This window comes from Pseudophryne corroboree, chromosome 2 (assembly GCF_028390025.1).
Source record: "Pseudophryne corroboree isolate aPseCor3 chromosome 2, aPseCor3.hap2, whole genome shotgun sequence".
Taxonomy (NCBI): Eukaryota; Metazoa; Chordata; class Amphibia; order Anura; family Myobatrachidae; genus Pseudophryne; species Pseudophryne corroboree.
Window position 1 is genome coordinate 577,036,256 of NC_086445.1, and position 25,051 is coordinate 577,061,306.

Sequence of the window (25,051 nt, forward strand, 5' to 3'; positions counted from 1 at the left end):
ATGGCGCACTGGGCTACCCTATTGCAGGTATAGTATATCAATAAACCGGAATGCAGAAAAGTAACTTTAGATAAATATTACCCTCTTTATGGGCAGAACAAATTACTACATTCATAAATAGAAAAAGCCGGCGGTGCTCCCTCAAGTTGTAAAGAACAAGTCACATGGATATAAAAGAAGAAAAGACAACTCTTTTTCATGGGGCACTCTTAACAGATAGTCTAAAACTTAACTTTTATTATTAGAAATTGAACTCACATTAACATACTAACATATAACATATATTCTCATTAATTAAGATGTCACTGACTAGGTCTCAAAAGATACTATCTGACATTGCCTTCTGGCTCAGTAAATTTAGTATGTATCCAATTGTACCACTGATTGCATGAGTATCAGTAATTGGTTGATATCCTGCCACAGATTAATTATAAACAAACCAATCAATTGTTTATTAAACCATAATCTTTGATGTATTATAACAATTGATGGTTCCCAAGGTTATATCTGAGGTATTTAATGTGGCTAACTACACACACTTCCCAATATTCACGTATGGTAAGGCCAGATTTTTCAGCCAATCACAAGCGTGTAGTTTTTTTGACCAAGTAAAAATATAACACACTATAATTGTATACAGAAAAATATGTCAGAAGGAAGATAGGGAGAAATAGGTGACTAAATGCCGGGTTTCTGCTTTTGGTAATCTGCTATAAAGCATCGAATTCCCAATGAGAGAACCACCTGGAGCACACGCACCAATCCCAAGACCTGTATCTGCTGTTAACTTATATTGCCCAATTAAGGGCAAAGTTAATGAGAGTGCACGTCGGACGCCCAGGTGAAACGTGCACGTCGGACACGGACACACAGCGTTTGTGCACGTCACCCACACTGCTATTGCTGCTTCCAGATGCGGACCCGGGACCTAGCCGCTGCAACCTCCGAGTGCAGACTCGGGAATCGGCTTTGAGCCGGACGCCGCCTGCAGCGGCTCCACACGCCGATCCCACTGATTGACTGTCAGTAACGAATAATGGTCTTTAGACCTATTTAGCAATTGGATCCGGTGGCCCCTGTATTAGAGTTTAATGCAGAGGGGGAGACCCACAAGCATATAGCCTCCGTTACCCCACTTCGCTATTACATTCAAGTTAACAGATGCACCTTTTTTCCACTTACAAGTACGTAAGGGTTAGTATTTTTGCATATATTTAGATTTAGATTGGCTTTATGCAAAGTATGTATAGACAGCTTGCTTTTTGCTTTTGAAGCTGTCTGATTCCTTTTCTTTCCATTGGACATTTGGTCTCCAAACAATGAATGGTCTTTTAACTTCATATAGTCCAATCCTCTCATTTCTCTCCCCCCTCCCTCTTTCCCCCCCCCCCCCTCTTTCCCCCCCCCCCCCCCTCTTTTGTCCCTATCTGGCTATTGTCGAGTGGACTCTCATCCCCGATCCAGGGTATACGGCGCCACTGTGTGATAGCCGCTTTTCCTTGCCTAACGAGGAAAGTAGATCCACGCACTACACTTTCTATCATTCTATATTTTCATATGTAGGTGCACTCTCATTGGTAGATATCCTTCCTACTATCATACCACGCTGCTTATGCCCGATCTCGTCCGATCTTGGAAGCTAAACAGCGTCGGGCTGGGTTAGTACCACGAGAGGAGACTCCCTGGGAATACCCGGTGTTGTAGGATAGGAACTATTCCCCTTCCTCTGAAGGGTGGACACCAACAGCAGTATCACCACTGAATATACTTATTCCTGCCTTCTTTTTCTATATCACTCTTCATGAGGACATAGTTTCCATTAGCATTACTAGACTTACAATCTAAAACTATGACATTTGAATTTATGGGTAACCAACTAAGTGTATAGAATTGACCTAATCAAAGTGGTCTTTCTATGACAAAATTTACACACTGACCTCCTCCGTGGGTCCCATTAATACAGAATATCTGTATTGGTCAGGAGAAACGGCTGTCAGACTGTTCAGTGTCTGCAACCTTTCTAATCTTTCTCTCAGGATTCACAGACCAGAACATTCCCTATATATATATATATAATTATTTTTTTGCATTTTTTGTGCACTTTCTTTATTGGATTGTAGAAGGGTATTTGTTTTAACTACTCAATAAAATAATGTTTTAACATAATCTTTTTCCAATTGAAGAATTTTTCTTCTCCTTTCTTTTTCTTTTTCCAAGAGTGCGCCCACACAAGAGCTTTCTTTCTCTCCCACTGCCAGTACTAAAGCTGTGTGCTAACAGCTAAGTACCGTATGTCTCCTGTGCTGGGGGCAGCCATGTTGGAGACCAGAGTATTACCAATGAAGTTCCCAATCTGTGTCCAGCCAATCCTGCGTTTTCTCCCCTTACAAAAGGGGAGAGTGCTAGTGCTTCAATGTACCTCCTTGTGAAAGGTTCTCCAGCTCTGTGCTCCCAGGTTACTTCTGGTTCACTGATCCTGGTTGCACTCATCCATCGGTTACCTAAACCTGCTAAGTCCGTTGCCACTCGTGGAAGCGCTCACGGGGTCCCAGGCCGTATAGGAACTCCTGGTGCTAACGGCGGTTCCGGCAGACGTCTACATTTCTTCAAAGTCCAAGTTCTTCAGCCTCGTCTTTCAATCATAAACCACAGTCTTCATTTCTTCAAAGTCCAAGTTCTTCAGCCTCGTCTTTTAATCATAAAACACAATCTTCAGTTCTTCTTTAACAGAGTTCTTCAGCTTCACTCTTCAAGTCATTTAACCATAGACTCTAATTCTTCCAGTTTCTTCTATTTTTCCAATATTCTTGTACAGCCTGATTATTAATTAAAACTACAGTTATCTTCCTATGAAGTCCTCCTTTTCTTTACGCCCTCCGGCCAACGTTAACACTTAGTTTGGCTTCCACCCCATGAGGAGGAATTACATTCAGCCACCTCGTTTACTCTCCTCACAGGTAAGTTTTCCCTTCAGCCAAAACTCGGTTGTCGGAACCCCAACTTACGCAGAGCGTGACACTTGATATCCAGGGATACCAAGAATTCCCCCTCTTCCAGACCTGATATCACTGCCCTTAGAGACTCCATTTTGAACTTGAACTCCCTCAGAAAGGGGTTTAGTGATTTTAAGTTCAGAATGGGCCTGACCAAACCATCCGGTTTTGGTACCACGAATAGGTTTGAATAGTAACCTGTGTTCTGCATTTGAGGAGGGACTGTTACAATGATCTGTTCCTCCACCAACTTCTGGATGGCTCCCTGTAGGGTAGCCCTGTCTGCCGGCAAGCCCGATGTGAAGAACCGATGAGGAGGGAGATCTTGAAATTCCAGCCGGTACTCCTGGGACACAATATCTAGTACCCAGGGGTCCAGGCCGGACGACACCCAGACGTGACTGACATGTCTGAGTCCCGCCCCCACCGGCACTACCTCCAGGCCGCACTGTCCACCGTCATGCGGAGGACTTTGGCGCACCTGAAGCAGGCTTCTGTTCTTGGGAACCTGCCGCAGCTGGTTTCTTGGATTTTGGTCGGCCCCCTCTAAAGAAGGTGCTGGCCAGTTTGGTCTTTCTTGGTTTAGAAACCCGAAAGGACTGAGATGCAGGTGAAGAAAAAGGTTTCTTCATAGCAGGAGCTGCTGAGGGAAGAAAAGGGGACTTACCCGCTGTAGCCGTGGAGATCCACGCATCCAATGCTTCCCCAAAGAGAGCCTGACCTGTGTAGGGTAGGGTCTCCACACCTCTCCTGGATTCCACGTCGGCAGACCGCTGGCGCAGCCACAGTCCTCAACGAGCTGAGATGGACATAGAAGAAATTCCTGCAGCTTTTGAACCCAGGTCTTTCATGGATTCCACCATAAAACCTGCAGAATCCTGAATGTTACGGAGAAACAATTTAATGTCACTCTTATCTAATGTATCCAAATCCTCAAGCAACGTGCCTGACCACTTTACTATAGCTTTGGAAATCCATACACCGGCAATAGTAGGACGGAGTATCACCCCTGAAGCCGTGTATATGGATTTGAGCGTAGTGTCAATCTTACGATCAGCAGGCTCCTTTAAGGTGGTTGATCCTGGGACAGGTAAAACCACCTTTTTTGAGAGTCTGGATACAGACGCGTCCACTATGGGTGGGTTTTCCCATTTCTTTCTATCCTCGTCAGGGAAGGGGAAAGCAACCAGAACCCTCCTAGGGATCTGGAATTTTTTCTCTGGATTTTCCCATGCTTTTTCAAAAATAGCATTTAATTCTTTGGACGCAGGGAAGGTTAGCGAGGCTTTCTTATTGTCAGTGAAATAAGCCTCCTCAACCTGTTCAGGTGTTGTGTCAGTAATATTCAACACATCTCTAATAGCCTCTATCATCAACTGCACCCCTTTTGCAAGAGATGCGGCCCCCTTGAGCACGTCCCCAACACCGCCTGCCGCGTTAGAGTCTGTATCCGTGTCGTCTTGCATGATCTGGGCAAGAGCACATTTGTGGGAACCCACGGAGGGGGTGCCTGAGGTAACAGAACCGGACCAAACTGACATAGAGTTCTGTAAAACCTCAGTTGCAGATTCATTCTGAGCAACCCTAGCAGAAATCTGAGAAATCATAGTTTTAATAGAGGATAACCACTCCGGCTCCCTTGATGGTATCTGCGCTACAACAGTGCAATTCTGATTACATGGAATGAGATCATCCTGAGAGGACATGTTCTCAGCTGCATATGACACAGAGTCCCTGGACATGGCTAACTGGAGACCCCAAACACTCCACACACACACACAGGGTAGGTTAGACAGAGTTTTCCCCGAGAATAGCAAGAGAGACAGAGATCAGAGCCAACCCAACCACAGCGCTGTTATTTATATATTTATATATATATATATGGACACCCCTTATCAGCGACCACTGTGTACTGTAATAGTTGCACAGATCTAATTCACCGCTCCCCCCCCCCCCCCTTCTTCTACAACCCCCTGGTACCGCACAGGATAGCTGGAGTTGCTTGGAAGGACAGCTCTGTCAGCGTCTGTCTACAGAAACTGCAGGCAGGAAAATGGCACTGAATGCTGCTGGGTCCAATCTGAGGAGAAGCTCCGTCCCTTGAAGATGGCGCGTCTTCCCGCACAAATTCTTTATACTGGCCTGAGGACTCCATCGCAAGGCGGGGGATTCCGTCCCCTGTTGAGCGTCTAAGTACGGAGGATTGTGATGCTAGCCTGGGGATTCAGTCTCCGGTTAGTGTCTGTGACCAGTGTAGGGTATTAAGTCGCTGGCTCAAGACGCCCCTCAAAGCACCAACACAGTGTGCCGCTGAGCCTTCCCGGAGCGCAGCTGCTCAGAGATGAGCTCCTACCCTTGTGCCGCCATATCTCGCCTCTTCTGATCTTCTGGCTCTGTAAGGGGGTGGCGGGGAACGTTCGAGCCCCTCAGGAGCTCAGTGTCCTGTCAGCGGAGATAGTGGCTTAGACCCCGCAGGGCAGACACTACTCCCTCCCCCCCCCTTAGTCCCTCGAAGCAGGGAGGCTGTTGCCAGCAGCCTCCCTGTAAAATAATAAAGTCTGAAATAAACTTTTACTAAAGAAGCTCTGTAGAGCTCCCCTAGCTGTGACCAGCTCCTCCGGGCACATTTTCTAAACTGGGTCTGGTAGGAGGGGCATAGAGGGAGGAGCCAGCCCATACTCTCAAACTCTTAAAGTGCCAATGGCTCCTAGTGGACCCGTCTATACCCCATGGTACTAATGTGGACCCCAGCATCCTCTAGGACGTAAGAGAAAATCACAAAACCCTTGTCTCCTAGTTAAACAGTTTGCTAACTATTGCACCTGTGCTGTACTTTTATCACCTGCCACTACCTCTCACCAGCAACTAACCACCTTCTATACCTGTATAAGATAGTAGATCACAACTGTCTAGTCGCTAAACTGCGATGTCGCGGCTAAAAGGATACCCCCCCCTAAATATTGGTACGATGCTCTGCAGTTCATAGACATCCTTTTCTGCAGTTTCCAGAATGTAAACAATCCTGAGACATAGGGGGGTGGGGAGTGTTTATCAATGCATGGAGAGATAAAGCAGTAACCAATCAGCTTCTAGCTCTCCTTTTGCAAGCAGTGTTTGAAAGATGACAGGAGCAGATTGGTTAGTGCTTTCTCTCTACTTTATCTCTCTCCATGTACTGTATTAATAAATAACCCCTAAAACGTCAATTTGCTTCATTATTATTTTCATGTAACAATTGATGCTTTTATTTAGTCTGTCAGTTTATTAATGTGAAGGTAGATTTATTCATTTATGAAAAAAATAGTGATGATTAAAGTGCCAGTGGTGATAATATATTCACACAGTTATCAACATGTGAAACTGATCATTTTCTTTAAAATTAATCCTTAAAAGGACTTCCTCATGTGTCAAGGTGTCTGCTTATTCCAAGTAAAGTAACGGTGGTGATACGCATACAAATTAATTATAGTCAAGCGTATGGATAAGAGACATTAATATGTATACTTAAAGTGCATATATTTGTCTTAATAAGGTGGAAATCTTTTTTTTTTTTTTTTAAACTAAACAACCTTGTATATAACAAGTACAAGTCTAGGAGGTTAGACTAATAATATTTATTACACAAAGTACCATAAAAATAAAAGTATATATAAGGAAGAGTATACTATAAAAACACTTCTGAGGTGTCATTAGAACATGCTTATCTTAAATCAATAATAGAGGTCCATGGTAGGCTAAAAAGAACTTCCAACGCGTTTAATCTGGTCTCAGACTTCATCAGAATATCCTCTTTTATTGACTTAAGGTAAGCATGTTCTAACAACACATCATAAGAGGGTTTTTTTACTATAATCTTCCTTGAATATACTTTTATTGTACTTTGTGTAATATATTTGTTATTAGTCTGACCTCCTAGGCTGGTACTTCTTCTATAAAAGGTTGTTTAGTTTTAAGCACCGTATGCACTTGTAGGTTTTTTTGCACCTTATCAAGACAAATATATGCACATTAAGCACTATTATGCCCTCTTATCCATACGCTTGACTATAAGTATATTTATTTTGAAGTATAAAAGCTATTTTACTACACTTTATAAACAAGACTATCACTAGTAATGTATCACAAATTAAAAATGATTGTAGTAAATAATGGAGATGCATACGCCAGGGCTTTCTGCCACTAGAACAGACCACAGACTAACGTATCTACAGTATGTTCCTATTGAGAGCTCAGACACCTTGATGAAATGATCAGTGTGTCTTTGGCCTGCAGAAGGAAACCAGAGCATACTGTATGTTGGAACTCGAACATGAGCAGAATTTACAAACTCTGAACAGAATAGTGCTTATAGTCCCAGAGCTGTGAAGCAGCTGTACTAACCACTCTGTCACTATAATACATAATGCTATTGTTGCTATTTATTTATTTAATTATTGGGGGAGGGTGTTGTGTCAGTTTGTACAATATCCACCACACAGCTCATTAGAAGGCACATATTTTACCTATTTTTTTTTAAATATAAATTCTGTATTTTGAGAGAGATGATTCTTCACAACAATCAAATACAATAAAACAGCGCTACTTCCATAGTACATCAATAATTGAGTTGAAGAAAACAATGTAGCCAACATTATTGTTGCCTTAACTATTTTGCTTCAGCAATTATAGTTAACTATAAATATGCAACTAATTTTGTATCTGCAGTAGAAAAATAAGAATTTACTTACCGATAATTCTATTTCTCGGAGTCCGTAGTGGATGCTGGGGTTCCTGAAAGGACCATGGGGAATAGCGGCTCCGCAGGAGACAGGGCACAAAAAGTAAAGCTTTAGGATCAGGTGGTGTGCACTGGCTCCTCCCCCTATGACCCTCCTCCAAGCCTCAGTTAGGATACTGTGCCCGGACGAGCGTACACAATAAGGAAGGATTTTGAATCCCGGGTAAGACTCATACCAGCCACACCAATCACACTGTACAACCTGTGATCTGAACCCAGTTAACAGTATGATAACAGCGGAGCCTCTGAAAAGATGGCTCACAACAATAATAACCCGATTTTTGTAACTATGTACAAGTAATGCAGATAATCCGCACTTGGGATGGGCGCCCAGCATCCACTACGGACTCCGAGAAATAGAATTATCGGTAAGTAAATTCTTATTTTCTCTATCGTCCTAGTGGATGCTGGGGTTCCTGAAAGGACCATGGGGATTATACCAAAGCTCCCAAACGGGCGGGAGAGTGCGGATGACTCTGCAGCACCGAATGAGAGAACTCCAGGTCCTCCTTAGCCAGGGTATCAAATTTGTAGGATTTTACAAACGTGTTTGTCCCTGACTAAATAGCCGCTCGGCAAAGTTGTAAAGCCGAGACCCCTCGGGCAGCCGCCCAAGATGAGCCCACCTTCCTTGTGGAATGGGCATTTACATATTTTGGCTGTGGCAGGCCTGCCACAGAATGTGCAAGCTGAATTGTATTACACATCCAACTAGCAATAGTCTGCTTAGAAGCAAGAGCACCCAGTTTGTTGGGTGCATACAGGATAACAGCAAGTCAGTTTTCCTGACTCCAGCCGTCCTGGAACCTATACTTTCAGGGCCCTGACAACATCCAGCAACTTGGAGTCCTCCAAGTCCCTAGTAGGCGCAAGGCACCACAATAAGCTGGTTCAGGTGAAACACTGACACCACCTTAGGGAGAGAACTGGGGACGAGTCCGCAGCTCTGCCCTGTCCGAATGGACAAACAGATATGGGCTTTTTTGAGAAAAAACCCACCAATTTGACACTCGCCTGGCCCAGGCCAGGGCCAAGAGCATGGTCACTTTTCATGTGAGATGCTTCAAATCCACAGATTTGACTGGTTTTAAACCAATGTGATTTGAGGAATCCCAGAACTACGTTGAGATCCCACAGTGCCACTGGAGGCACAAAAGGGGGTTGTATATGCAATACTCCCTTGACAAACTTCTGGACTTCAGGAACTGAAGCCAATTCTTTCTGGAAGAAAATCGACAGGGCCGAAATTTGAACCTTAATGGGCCCCAATTTGAGGCCCATAGACACTCCTGTTTGCAGGAAATGCAGGAATCGACCGAGTTGAAATTTCTTCGTGGGGCCTTCCTGGCCTCACACCACGCAACATATTTTCGCCACATGTGGTGATAATGTTGTGCGGTCACCTCCTTCCTGGCTTTGACCAGGGTAGGAATGACCTCTTCCGGAATGCCTTTTTCCCTTAGGATCCGGCGTTCCACCGCCATGCCGTCAAACGCAGCTGCGGTAAGTCTTGGAACAGACATGGTACTTGCTGAAGCAAGTCCCTTCTTAGCGGCAGAGGCCATAAGTCCTCTGTGAGCATCTCTTGAAGTTCCGGGTACCAAGTCCTTCTTGGCCAATCCGGAGCCATGAGTATAGTTCTTACTCCTCTACGTCTTATAATTCTCAGTACCTTAGGTATGAGAAGCAGAGGAGGGAACACATACACCGACTGGTACACCCACGGTGTTACCAGAACGTCCACAGCTATTGCCTGAGGGTCTCTTGACCTGGCGCAATACCTGTCCCGTTTTTTGTTCAGACGGGACGCCATCATGTCCACCTTTGGTATTTCCCAACGGTTCACCATCATGTGGAAAAACTTCCCGATGAAGTTTCCACTCTCCCGGGTGGAGGGCGTGCCTGCTGAGGAAGTCTGCTTCCCAGTTTCCACTCCCGGAATGAAACACTGCTGACAGTGCTATCACATGATTTTTCCGCCCAGCGAAAAGTCCTTGCAGTTTTTGCCATTGCCCTCCTGCTTCTTGTGCCGCCCTGTCTGTTTACGTGGGCGACTGCCGTGATGTTTTTCCCACTGGATCAATACCGGCTGACCTTGAAGCAGAGGTCTTGCTAAGCTTAGAGCATTATAAATTTACCCTTAGCTCCAGTATATTTATGTGGAGAAAAGTCTCCAGACTTGATCACACTCCCTGGAAATTTTTTTTCCTTGTGTGACTGCTCCCCAGCCTCTCGGGCTGGCCTCCGTGGTCACCAGCATCCAATCCTGAATGCCGAATCTGCGGCCCTCTAGAAGATGAGCACTCTGTAACCACCACAGGAGAGACACCCTTGTCCTTGGATATAGGGTTATCCGCTGATGCATCTGAAGATGCGATCCGGACCATTTGTCGAGCAGATCCCACTGAAAAGTTCTTGCGTGAAATCTGCCGAATGGAATTGCTTCGTAGGAAGCCACCATTTTTACCAGGACCCTTGTGCAATGATGCACTGACACTTTTCCTGGTTTTAGGAGGTTCTTGACTAGCTCGGATAACTCCCTGGCTTTCTCATCCGGGAGAAACACCTTTTTCTGGACTGTGTCCAGAATCATCCCTAGGCACAGCAGACGTGTCGTCAGGATCAGCTGCGATTTTGGAATATTTAGAATCCATCCGTGCTGTTGTAGCAGTATCCGAGATAGTGCTACTCCGACCTCCAACTGTTCCCTGGACTTTGCCCTTATCAGGAGATCGTCCAAGTAAGGGGTAATTAAGACGCCTTTTCTTCGAAGAAGAATCATCATTTCGGCCATTACCTTGGTAAAGACCCGGGGTGCCGTGGACAATCCAAACGGCAGCGTCTGAAACTGACAGTGACAGTTCTATACCACGAACCTGAGGTACCCTTAGTGAGAAGGGCAAATTTGGGACATGGAGGTAAGCATCCCTGATGTCCCGGGACACTATATAGTCCCCTTCTTCCTGGTTCGTTATCACTGCTCTGAGTGACTCCATCTTGATTTGAACCTTTGTAAGTGTTCAAATTTTTTTAGATTTAGAATAGGTCTCACCTAGCCTTCTGGCTTCAGTACCACAATATAGTGTGGAATAATACCCCTTTCCTTGTTGTAGGAGGGGTAATTTGATTATCACCTGCTGGGAATACAGCTTGTGAATTTTTTCCCATACTGCCTCCTTGTCGGAGGGATACCTTGGTAAAGCAGACTTCAGGAGCCTGCGAGGGGGAAACGTTTCGACATTCCAATCTGTACCCCTGGGATACTACTTGTAGGATCCAGGGGTCCTGTACGGTCCCAGCGTCATGCTGAGAGCTTGGCAGAAGCGGTGGAAGGCTTCTGTTCCTGGGAATGGGCTGCCTGCTGCAGTCTTCTTCCCTTTCCTCTATCCCTGGGCAAATATGACTCTTATAGGGACGAAAGGACTGAGGCTGAAAAGACGGTGTCTTTTTCTGCAGAGATGTGACTTAGGGTAAAAACGGTGGATTTTCCAGCAGTTGCCGTGGCCACCAGGTCCGATGGACCGACCCCAAATAACTCCTCTTCCTTTATACGGCAATACACCTTTGTGCCGTTTGGAATCTGCATCACCTGACCACTGTCGTGTCCATAAACATCTTCTGGCAGATATGGACATCGCACTTACTCTTGATGCCAGAGTGCAAATATCCCTCTGTGCATCTCGCATATATAGAAATGCATCCTTTAAATGCTCTATAGTCAATAAAATACTGTCCCTGTCAAGGGTATCAATATTTTTAGTCAGGGAATCCGACCAAGCCACCCCAGCTCTGCACATCCAGGCTGAGGCGATCGCTGGTCGCAGTATAACACCAGTATGTGTGTATATACTTTTATATGATATTTTCCAGCCTCCTGTCAGCTGGCTCCTTGAGGACGGCCCTATCTATAGACGGTACCGCCACTTGTTTTGATAAGCGTGTGAGCGCCTTATCCACCCTAAGGGGTGTTTCCCAACGCGCCCTAACTTCTGGCGGGAAAGGGTATACCGCCAATAATTTTCTATCGGGGGGAACCCACGCATCATCACACACTTCATTTAATTTATCTGATTCAGGAAAAACTACAGGTAGTTTTTTCACATCCCACATAATACCCTCTTTTGTGGTACTTGTAGTATCAGAAATATGTAACACCTCCTTCATTGCCCTTAACGTGTGGCCCTAATAAGGAATACGTTTGTTTATTCACCGTCGACACTGGATTCAGTGTCCGTGTCTGTGTCGACCGACTAAGGTAAACAGGCGTTTTAAAACCCCTGACGGTGTTTTTGAGACGTCTGGACCGGTACTAATTGTTTGTCGGCCGTCTCATGTCGTCAACCGACCTTGCAGCGTGTTGACATTATCACGTAATTCCCTAAATAAGCCATCCATTCCGGTGTCGACTCCCTAGAGAGTGACATCACCATTACAGGCAATTGCTCCGCCTCCTCACCAACATCGTCCTCATACATGTCGACACACACGTACCGACACACAGCACACACACAGGGAATGCTCTGATAGAGGACAGGACCCACTAGCCCTTTGGAGAGACAGAGGGAGAGTTTGCCAGCACACACCAAAAATAAGAATTTACTTACCGATAATTCTATTTCTCGTAGTCCGTAGTGGATGCTGGGGACTCCGTCAGGACCATGGGGAATAGCGGGCTCCGCAGGAGACAGGGCACATCTAAAAAGCTTTTTAGGTCACATGGTGTGTACTGGCTCCTCCCCCTATGACCCTCCTCCAAGCCTCAGTTAGGTACTGTGCCCGGACGAGCGTACACAATAAGGAAGGATCTTGAATCCCGGGTAAGACTCATACCAGCCACACCAATCACACCGTACAACTTGTGATCTGAACCCAGTTAACAGTATGATAACAAAACGAAGTAGCCTCCGAAAAGATGGCTCACAACAATAGTAATAACCCGATTTTTTGTAACAATAACTATGTACAAGCATTGCAGACAATCCGCACTTGGGATGGGCGCCCAGCATCCACTACGGACTACGAGAAATAGAATTATCGGTAAGTAAATTCTTATTTTCTCTAACGTCCTAGTGGATGCTGGGGACTCCGTCAGGACCATGGGGATTATACCAAAGCTCCCAAACGGGCGGGAGAGTGCGGATGACTCTGCAGCACCGAATGAGAGAACTCCAGGTCCTCCTTAGCCAGAGTATCAAAATTTGTAAAATTTTACAAACGTGTTCTCCCCTGACCACGTAGCTGCTCGGCAAAGTTGTAATGCCGAGACTCCTCGGGCAGCCGCCCAGGATGAGCCCACCTTCCTTGTGGAATGGGCATCTACATATTTCGTCTGTGGCAGGCCTGCCACAGAATGTGCAAGCTGAATTGTACTACAAATCCAGCGTGCAATAGACTGCTTAGAAGCATGAGCACCCAGCTTGTTGGGTGTATACAGTATAAACAGCAAGTCAGACTTTCTGACTCCAGCCGTCCTAACTATATATATATATATATATATATTTTTAGGGCCCTGACCACGTCTAGTAACTTGGAGTCCTCCAAGTCCCTAGTAGCCGCAGGCACCACAACAGGTTGTTTCAGGTGAAAACGCTGACACCCCTTTATGAAGAAACTGGAGACGAGTCCCAGTTCTGTCCTGTTCAAATGGAAAATTTTAATATGGGCTTTTGTAAGACAAAGCCGCCCATTCTGACAATCGCCTGGCCGAGGCCAGGGCTAACAACATGGTCACTTCCCATGTGAGATATTTGTCAACAGCATGGTCACTTTCCATGTGAGATATTTCAAATCCACAGATTTGAGCGGTTCAAACCAATATGATTTTAAGAAATCCCAACACTATGTTGAGATCTCACGGTGCCCCTAGGGGCACAAAAAAGCTGTATATGCAATACATCCTTTACAATCTGGACTTCAGGAACTGAAGTCAATTCTTTCTGGAAGAAAATCTACAGGGCCGAAATTTAAATGTTAATGAACCCCAATTTGAGGTCCAAAACACTCCTGTTTTCAGGAAGTGTAGAAATCGACCTAGTTGAATTTCCGTCGTGGAGCCTTCCTGGCCTCACCCACGCAACATATTTTCACCACATGTGGTGATGACGTTGTGCGGTCACCTCCTTCCTGGCTTTGACCAGGGTAGGTATGACCTCTTATGGAATGCCTTTTCCCCTCAGGATCCGGCATTCAACCGCCATGCCGTCAAACGCAGCCGCGGTAAGTCTTGGAATAGACATGGTACTTGCTGAATCAAGTCCCTTCTTAGCTCCCCAGGCCCTTAGTCCTCTGTGAGCATTTCTTGAAGTTCCGGGTACCAAGTCCCTCTTGGCCAATCCGGAGCCACTAGTATAGTTCATACTCCTCTATGTCTTATAATTCTCAATACCCTGGTTATGAGAAACAGAGGAGGGAACACATACACAGACTGGTACACCCACGGTGTTACCAGAACATCCACAGCTATCGCCTGAAGGTCTCATGACCTGGCGGAATACCTGTCCCGTTTTTTGTTCGGGCGGGACGCCATCATGTCCACCTTTGGTCTTTGCCAACGGTCCACAATCATGTTGAAAAACTTCCCTATGAAGTTTCCACTCTCCCGGGTGGAGGTCATGCCTGCTGAGGAAGTCTGCTTCCCAGTCGTCCACTCCCGGAAAGAACACTGCTGACAGTGCTATCACATGATTTTCCGCCTAGCGAAAAATCCTTGCAGTTTTCACTGCCCTCCTGCTTCTTGTGCCGCCCTTCTGTTTACGTGGGCGACTGCCGTGATGTTATCCCACTGGATCAATACCGGCTGACCTTGAAGCAGAGGTCTAGCTAAGTTTAGAGCATTATAAATTTGCTCTAAGCTTATTTATGCGGAGAGAATTCTCCAGACTTAATCACACTTCCCTGGAAATTTTTTCCCTGTGTGACTGTTCCCCAGCCTCTCAGGCTGGCCTCCGTGGTCACCGGCATCCAATTCTGAATGCCGAATCTGCGGCCCTCTAGAAGATGAGCACTCTGTAATCACCACAGGAGAGACACCCTTTTCCTTGGATATAGGGTTATCCGCTGATGCATCTGAGGATGCGATCCGGACCATTTGTCCAGCAGATCCCACTGAAGAGTTCTTGCGGGAAATCTGCCGAATGGAATTGCTTCGTAATAAGCCACCATTTTTACCAGGACTCTTGTGCAATGATGCACTGACACTTTTCCTGGTTTTAGGAGGATCCCGATTAGCTCGGATAACTCCCTGGTTTTCTCCACTGGGAGAAACACGTTTTTCTGGACTGTGTCCAGAATCTTCCCTAGGAACAGTAGACGTGTCGTCGGAAAAAGCTGCGATTTTGGAATATTTAGAATCCACTCGTGCTGTCGTAGAACTACTTAAGATAGTGCTACTCCGACCTCCAACTGTTCTCTGGACCTTGCCCTTATCAGGAAAGCGTCCATGTTTCTTTTAAGAAAAATCATCATTCCGGCCATTACCTTGGTAAAGACCCGGGGCGCCGTGGACAATCCAAACGGCAGCGTCTGAACTGATAGTGACAGTTCTGTACCAGGAACCTGAAGTACCCTTGGTGAGAAGGGCAAATTTGGACCTGTAGGTAAACGTCCCTGATATCCAGTGACATCATATCGTCCCCTTCTTCCTGGTTCGCTATCACTGCTCCGAGTGACTCCATCTTGATTTGAACGCTTGTATGTAAGTGTTCAAATATTTCAGATCTCACCGAGCCGGTTGGCTTCAGTACCACAATATAGTGTGGAATACTACCCCCTTCCTTGTTGTAAGAAGGGTACTTTGATTATCACCTGCTGGGAATACAGCCTGTGAATTGTGTGAGGGGGAGACGTCTCGAATTTCCAATGTACACCTGGGATATTACATGTAGGATCCCGGAGTTCCCTTGCGAGTGTTGCTGAAACTCTTGAGATGACCCCCTACCGCACCTGAGTCCGCTTGTACGGCCCCAGCGTTATGCTGCGGACTTGGCAGAAGCCGTGAGGAGCTTCTGTTCCTGGGAATGAGCTGCTTGCTGCAGTCTTCTTCCCTTTCCTCTCCCCCTGGGCAGATATGACTGGCCTTCGCCCGCCTGCCCGTATGGGGACGAAAGGACTGAGACTGAAAAGACTGTGTCCTTTTCTGCCAATATGTGACTCGGGGTAACAAAAGGTGGATTTTTCAGCTGTTGCCATGGCCACCAGGTCCAATGGACCGCCCCTTTATACGGCAATACTCCCATATGCCGTCTGGAATCTGCCTCACCTGACCACTGTCGTGTCTTCGTCTGGCAGATATGTACATCACATTTACTCTTGATGCCAGAATGCAAATATGCCTCTGCGCATCACACATATATAGAAATGCATCCTTAAAATGCTCTATAGACAATAAAATCCTGTCCCTGTCAAGGGTATCAAAATTTTCAGTCAGGAAATCCGACCAAGCCCCCTCAGCGCTGCACATCCAGGCTGAGGCGATTGCTGGTCGTAGTATAACACCAGTATGTGTGTATATACTGTTATGATATTTTCCAGCTTCCTATCAGCTGGCTCCTTGAGGGCGGCCGTATCTGGAAACGGTAACGCCATGTTTTTTATAAGCGTGTGAGCGCCTTGTCCACCCTAAGGTGTGTTTTCCAACTCGCCCTTACTACTGGCGGGAAAAAGGGTATACCGCCCATAACTTTCTGTCGGAGGAACCCCACGTATCATCACACACTTCATTTAATTTATCTGATTCAGGCAAAACTACAAGTAGTTTATTCCCACCCTACAAAATACCCTTATTTGTGGTACTTGTGGTATCAGAAATACGTAACACCTCCTTCATTGCCCTTAACATGTAACTTGTGGCCCTAAAGGAAAAATACGTTTGTTTCTTCACCGTCGACACTGGGGTCAGTGTCCGTGTCAGTGTCTGTCGACCGACTGAGGTAATTGGGCGTTTTTACAAGCCCCTGACGGTGTCTGAGACGCCTGGACCGATACTAATTTGTCCGCCGGCTGTCTCATGTCGTCAACCGGCTTGCAGCGTGTTGACATTATCACGTAATTCCATAAGTAAGCCATCCATTCTGGTGTCGACTCCCTAGAGAGTGACATCACCATTACAGGCAATTTTCTCCGTCTCCTCACCAACATTTTCCTCATACATGTCGACACACACGTACCGACCTACAGCACACACATACAGGGAATGCTCTGATAGAGGACAGGACCCACTAGCCCTTTGGGGAGACAGAGGGAGAGTTTGCCAGCACACACCAAAAGCGCCATAATGTATATAACAACCCTAGAAGGTGTTGTTTCTATATATGGGCTCTTAATATATAATTATATCGCCAATTTATGCCCCCCTTCTCTTTAACCCTGTTTCTGTAGTGCAGGGGAGAGTGGGAGCCTTCCTCACCAGCGGAGCTGGTCAGGAAAATGGCGCTGAGTGCTGAGGAGAATAAGCTCCGCCCCTTTCACGGCGGGCTTTTCTCCCGGTTATTAGGAAAACTGGCCTGGGTTAAATACATACATATAGCCTTAATGGCTATATGTGATGTATTTATTTGCCAAATAGGTATTTATATTGCTGCCCAGGGCGCCCCCAGCAGCGCCCTGCACCCTCCGTGACCGTGTCAGTGAGCCGTGTAGCAACAATGGCGCACAGCTGCAGTGCTGTGCGCTACCTCTCTGAAGACTGTGAAGTCTTCTGCCGCCTGTTTCCGGACCTCCGTTCCGCCGTCTTTCTTCAGCGTCTGTAAGGGGGATCGGCGGCGCGGCTCCGGGACGAACCCCAGGCTGACCTGTGTTCCGACTCCCTCTGGAGCTCAGTGTCCAGTAGCCTAAAACTTCAATCCTCCTGCACGCAGGTGAGTTGCAAGTCTCTCCCCTAAGTCCCTCGTTGCAGTGATCCTGTCGCCAGCAGGAATCACTGATTAGAAACCTAAAAAAAAACTTTACTAAACAGCTCCTTAAGAGAGCCATCCAGTTTGCACCCTTCTCGGACGGGCACAAAAACCTAACTGAGGCTTGGAGGAGGGTCATAGGGGGAGGAGCCAGTACACACCATGTGACCTAAAAAGCTTTTTAGATGTGCCCTGTCTCCTGCGGAGCCCGCTATTCCCCATGGTCCTGACGGAGTCCCCAGCATCCACTAGGACGTTAGAGAAAAACGCTATAATTATATAGGGACAACCTTATATAAGTGTTTTCCCTTATAGCATCTTTTTATATATTTCTAACGCCAAATTAGTGCCCCCCCTCTCTGTTTTAACCCTGTTTCTGTAGTGCAGTGCAGGGGAGAGCCTGGGAGCCTTCCCTCCAGCCTTTCTGTGAGGGAAAATGGCGCTGTGTGCTGAGGAGATAGGCCCCGCCCCTTTTTCGGCGGGCTCGTCTCCCGCTCTTCAACGGATTCTGGCAGGGGTTAAATATCTCCATATAGCCCCCGGAGGCTATATGTGAGGTATTTTTTGCCAAAAAATAGGTTTACATTGCCTCCCAGGGCGCCCCCCTCCCAGCGCCCTGCACCCTCAGTGACTGCCGTGAGAAGTGTGCTGAGAGCAATGGCGCACAGCTGCAGTGCTGTGCGCTACCTTAAGAAGACTGAGGAGTCTTCTGCCGCCGATTCTGGACCTTCTTCTCTTTTCAGCATCTGCAAGGGGGCCGGCGGCGAGGCTCCGGTGACCATCCAGGCTGTACCTGTGATCGTCCCTCTGGAGCTAATGTCCAGTAGCCAAAGAAGCCAATCCATCCTGCACGCAGGTGAGTTCACTTCTTCTCCCCTAAGTCCCTCGTTGCAGTGATCCTGTTGCCAGCAGGACTCACTGTAAAATAAAAAACCTAAGCTAAACTTTTCTAAGCAGCTCTTTAGGAGAGCCACCTAGATTGCACCCTTCTCGGCCGGGCACAAAAAACTAACTGAGGCTTGGAGGAGGGTCATAGGGGGAGGAGCCAGTGCACACCACCTGATCCTAAAGCTTTACTTTTTGTGCCCTGTCTCCTGCGGAGCCGCTATTCCCCATGGTCCTTTCAGGAACCCCAGCATCCACTAGGACGATAGAGAAACATAAGCAACAGTGAATAATCATCCATTTTATTAGGGTAATTTTATCTACTTTAATAGTGCAAACTACTAAGAATTCAATTTCCCTTCAGGTGACAATTTATTCTGCCATCTATACTTGTCACATTGCAAAAGTTTTTTTAAAACGAAAATCCAGTCACCAACATTGTTTTTACAAGCGGTGGAAAGCCAACTTTTCCACTACAAGGATCTTGCTTTAATCTGAACTTTATTGGATGTGCCTCACAAACCACAAGCAGCTGTGGTTTACCCAAAAAGAACATTATGTCCCACTAGGTCTGTACACTGTCAATAGGAAGGCAGATGTGCATCTAGATGAGTCTCCTAAACTCTGCGAGTGACAGGGTTATGTATGTGACAGTGCCCTGTGATCCTGAAGGGCTGATCCTGATGTAGTGCTCACAAGTGATGCAATAAACCAGATCACAGAGAAAAAATTATTGTATGCTAATGCCAGACTCTGATGACAGTTTGTCAGGAGAGAGAAGTCTTAATATACTGTATAACATGGACAGCTTGCTGCAATAAAGCCTTATGTTTTGAGATTGGTAACATGCAGGTTTTAGGCTATTCTTTGTGAAATGACTGACTTACATTTCATAATAAAATTTACTCTCCATAAGACCACCACGTTGGGCACTTGACTGACCTGACCTAGACCAGCAACAAAGTACTTAAGAAATTTAATGGGGCAATACCACGATCCCCCAATGGCCGGGCGATCGTGAAAATTAAACTTGCTTAAAAATCCCAATGTCCCGTTCCCAACCAAAATTTCTTTAATCTTTAACATGGGTAATTTCCTTGGTGAATCGCTGATCATCACTGGCAACCGTTTGGAAGGCCAAGGAATCTCGGCCGCAGATGTAAGGGGGCTATAACTTTCCGTCAGTCATGAGCTATCTGAGCAGATGGACACAATTTGTTTAATTAAATGATGCCGTTATTGCAGGGTGGTAGTAGCTGGTATGCATCTGCAGGTGTGTGCATTCAACTGATTTTAAGTTTACGCTCACAGGGCCTGTGGTTTTGGCGTTTGCACACCGGCCGTAGTGCGTGCACGCAGGATATCATGATGTGATTGCCTCTCAAAAGAATGCAATATCGTAATGTTTGTCAAGTGACATACATAGTAACATAGTTTCTGAGGTTGAAAACCTGTTGTATTTGGCCGCAAATCCGTCAAAACATGTGGATCCGTGGCTAATCCGCCGAGCCACGTGTTTTCCGACAAGTCTGAAAAATTTCAGCCCCATTGAATAGGTTGAATCATGATTCGACCTAAAAAAGTCAGAAACTGCCGCCTTCTGACTAGACTTGAATAGACCCCTATGTCTATTTCCTTTTTTTTCTTGATGGGCGTTCGGGTGCGGCGATGTGGCATTGGGGGGGATGTGAACGCTGGTATGTCATGGCCATTTTTGGTTCTGGCAGATAAAAGCGCCTGTGTTTCCTGCATGTGGAAACATGGCGGTGCCCCTGCTTACAGAGCAACCTTTATTCGATGCGATTGCAGTTGATTTGCGATTGCATCACGGAGCGGCGCCACACATGCTGCGCAACCTTGCACCGTTCTGGCCGGCCACCAGTATGTGAGTATATAGTTGCAGATTTTGCTGCGAGAGCAAAATCTGCGACCATCTCTGAATAACCCCCACAAACCACTATAGAAGATCAATTGGGTTTCTAGAATGTCTGCGTTTATATAACAGTAACCTAACTAGAGCTGTTCCTAGTTGTAGTGTGATGCCCCAGAGAAGTTCACATAAGATGCTGTTCAGTAGTCACTGATCCGCCTCTGACTCCAACCCCCTACTCACCCTAACCAGTAGTAGCACCCTGTAATTATGAGGGCTGAAGGTGTGGGTTATCACCATGAATTAATACAATTAAATATTATGTTAAAGTCAATCATTTGTAAGCAAAATACAGGTTATATATATATATATATATACTCCGTAAATATCAGAATTCATAAATAAATATTTAAGTCTCCATTAAGGATTATGTATATCTACTGTTTACCACCAACAACTATAACCCTTATACCGGATTAAATAAGAATATGACCAGGCCCTAGGCCATGGTTAAATCCTAAGCAATATACTCTTTTAGTGTTTCCTCTTACCTACCTTATACAGGGATGTAGATGAAATGCCACCAGATGGGATCCTGGCAGTCGAAATACCGACGCCGGAATCCCGAATGACCGCATAATGCCAGCGTCAAAATCCCAATGGAGCTCTGGATCCCGGCATCAAAATACTGACGCCTGGAATCCCGAACGGAATGCGCTTACATACTGCCAAGGGGGGTGGGAGGTTAGGTTTAGGCATTAGAAGGAGGGGGGTTAGAGTGCAGGGACGGGAAGGGGATTGTTAGGTGCCGGGGAGGGAGGGTTAGGCACAAAGTGGGGAGGGTTAGGTTTAGGCAGCGGGGAAAGAAGGGTTAAGGTTAGGCACCCCCAAGGGAGGGTTAAGGTACTTTCTGGGGGGCTGTCGGGATTCTGATGGTCGGGATGCCGCTGTCCGTATTCTCACTGCCGGCATCCTGTCCATCGGGATATCATACTGAATCCCTTTATACAAACTGGTCACCATACACAAGTCACCTGATAAACACTGATCGCTACACATAGGTCACCTACCTGATACATACTGATCATTAACAGGTTTCACCAATATTACTCACCTGTTATACACTGATAGAGATTTCTTTGCACATGTCATGCCAGTTTTTTTATTTTTTTTATTTTCACGCAAATAATACATCACATATTTGAAAATATATTTTAAGAGCCTGCTGGTTTGTAATAAAATACTATCTGGAGTAATTTTTGTTAATGTTATTTGTAATATAAACAGGATTGGTTCTAGACCAAGGGTGATAATTTCCTTGTCACAACCTGCTGATGATGAGAATTCGCCAAGTGGACGTTCGCTGAGGAAGTAGATGCCACAGCAGGAAGGAATTGAGGCAGCCGAATGTAGTTCCTTCTCGTATTCCTTGGAGCTCAAGGAGAGGCCAGTGAAGGAACTGGCGAACCAAAGAAGAATTATTTAGAGGACTTGGAAACTGAAGAGTGATTGCTGAATAGTAGTTAATGAGAACAGTGAAGAATGCTACTAGAAGAACAAATGCTGAGTAACCGTGACTGAAGAACACTGAAGACTGCTGCTTTGAAGACTGAAGAATAAATGCTGAGTAGATGTGACTGAAGGGCACTGCGGATGACAGGGAGGACTCTCTGCGGTTACAGGGCACCCGGGCTGCCGCCCGGAGGGCGGACAGCTGAGGACTGCAGAACAGAGAAGCCACCGGCAGGGGTGCAGTGGAAGGTAATGGGAAGACTTGCACAGAGGAGTTAGAGACCCTTGGAGCGCGGGAAAACCTTAGGGAGCTCAGAGCTGGAGCTTCTATGTCACGATCCGGGTATCTGGACGCCATTACTTACCCTTCAGATGCCTCCTAAGGCGGGCTCAGCGTTCCAGGACCGGATTCCGCTGTTCCTGAGTTTCCACATACAGAGTGGTCTTTTCATCAGCCGCGGCCTCCGCTGTGCCCGCGTGGTTAAATGTGCATCTATCAGCCTGGCGTCTCCTGTCTCCGGTGGCCGGCGCCGCCATTACTGTTTCCCAGACCACATGGATTACAAACCAAACTTCCCTCCAAGTGTCTGCATGGGCGCAGCCATCTTGGATTCTGTCATCTGATCATTTCCACCAATCTGCTGTCTGTGTTGTTGATTTGCATAATTGCCTAGCCAACCCCTTCCTTGCTGCAGGTATAAGTAAGCTGTACCTGAGCAAGGAAGACGTCAGTGCTTTGGTTGTCAAACCTAGTTCCTGTTTGTCTCTCTTCTATGATTGTCTTCCAGGTTCCAGCTCCTGTCTCAAGACTTCCACCATAGAGACCCGCACCAGCATTCCACCTGCGGTGTAGCCTGACTCTCCAATCCATTGTGGATTCATCTGTTTCCAGCTACAACACTACCTGCTTCCAGCCTCAGCTTCCAGCAGAGTACAGCTTCCCTTAAAGGGCCGGTGTCCTTTCTACACTTTACCACTCTCCACCGGAATTATTATTTCTCCGCTCTCAAGTTCTACATTTCAGTTCACATTTCATCGCTCCCAAAGTTCATTTATGATTTAACTGGTTCCAGCCAGTATCCACTCCGTGCTAACAACAGTCTGGTTCCAGCCAGTATCCACAGCAGCTGTTTTACCTTCAGCAACCCAGCTCTTCCTGGAACACCAGCTGGTATAATCCTGGGTTATCTCCATTGCTACAGCCGGGCCTGGTAAGGACTTTCCATCTAGAAGATCATAAGAACTATCTCACACTACCAGTGCCCTGTGGCTCCTGCCATGCTGTAGTACTCAGGAACTGTATTTATTCTTTGCTGACTTTTACGTTTTCTTTTATTGCTGCTGTGATGCGGAGTTGTCATAATAAACATCATTGACTTTTATCTAAGTTGTCGTGGTCACGCCTTCGGGCAGTTATTATTCATGTTACTTACATGTCCAGGGGTCTGATACAACCTCCCAGGTTCCGGTACATCTCAGCCCCTACAACTGAGGCTGCCTCCCGTCAGCTCAGGCCCTCAGTTGTGACAGTAAGCACTGACCTAATGAATCCAGCTGGAGACCAGGATCAAGCGGCCAGGCCGATGCAAGAACTGGCAGCCCGACTAGAACATCAGGAGGCTGCACAGGGCCACATCATCCGCTGTCTCCAGGATCTCTCTACTCGGCTGGATGGGATTCAGACAACTCTCCGTGGATCAGGCGCGTCTGGTGCGTCAACCACAGTGACTCCAGCTATAACCCCACCCACCTTACCCATTTCTGCTCCACGTCTTCATCTTCCAACGCCAGCAAAATTTGACGGATCTCCAAGATTCTGCAGGGGATTTCTCAACCAGTGTGAGATTCAGTTTGAGCTACAACCTGGCAATTTTCCCAGTGACCGTACAAAAATTGCCTACATTATTTCTCTTCTCAGTGGCTCAGCCCTTGATTGGGCATCACCGTTATGGGAGAGGTCCGACACCCTGCTATCTTCTTACACTGCATTTGTGTCAACATTCAGGCGCATCTTCGACGAGCCAGGCCGGGTAACTTCAGCTTCATCTGAGATTCTCCGTTTACGCCAGGAATCACGTACTGTAGGACAATATCTTATACAGTTCCAGATCCTGGCATCCGAACTGGCATGGAACGACGAGGCCCTGTATGCTGAATTCTGGCATGGTTTATCAGAGCGTATTAAAGATGAGTTAGCTACCAGAGACTTACCCTCCAAGTTAGATGAGCTAATCTCACTTTGTACGAAAGTTGACTTGCGTTTCAGAGAGAGAGCAACTGAGCGTGGAAGATCATCTGCTCCAAAATCTTCTACTCCTCCTCCTCGCCAACTGTCACCAACTACAGATGAACCCATGCAAATTGGCCGTTCCCGTTTAACTCCTGCTGAGCGCCGAAGACGTCTCTCCGAGTTTCTCTGTCTGTATTGTGCAGCTCCGTCTCACACCATTAATGCTTGTCCCAAACGTCCGGGAAACTCCAAATCCTAGCTCGCCAAGGAGAGGGCCGGCTAGGAGTAATGATCTCCTCTCCATCTCCTCAAGATTGTAACCTCCCAGTCTCGCTTCAAGTTGCTCAACGTTATCAGAACGTCATTGCCCTCCTGGATTCCGGAGCAGCTGGGAACTTTATTACTGAAGCCTATGTTAAACGGTGGTCCCTACCCACCGAGAGACTTCCTTCGTCCTTTTCCTTAACTGCTGTGGATGGCAGTAAAATTTTTGATACAGTTATTTCTCTAAGGACTCTACCAGTTCGTCTGAGAGTGGGAGTTCTTCATTCCGAACTTATTTCATTTTTAGTGATTCCAAGAGCCACACATCCTGTGGTCCTGGGCCTTCCATGGCTCTGTCTTCACAATCCTACAATTGATTGGACGACTACGCAAATCCTGGCATGGGGTTCCTCCTGTACTAAGACATGTTTGTTTAAAGTGTTGCCTGTCTGTTCTTCCTCCCCCAGGTCGTCTGATGTTCCACCTCCTCCATATCAAGATTTCACGGATGTGTTCAGTAAAGCTTCTGCTGATATCCTTCCTCCTCATAGAGAATGGGACTGCCCGATTGATCTCGTTCCAGGGAAGGTTCCACCTCGAGGCCGAACTTATCCGTTGTCTCTCCCCGAG

General features: G+C 46.5%; 1 pseudogene; it reads left to right on the forward strand.

The window, feature by feature from the left end:
- Positions 1-1,588: 1,588 nt before the first annotated feature.
- Positions 1,589-1,707, forward strand: LOC135052660 (5S ribosomal RNA; annotated as a pseudogene).
- Positions 1,708-25,051: the final 23,344 nt, after the last annotated feature.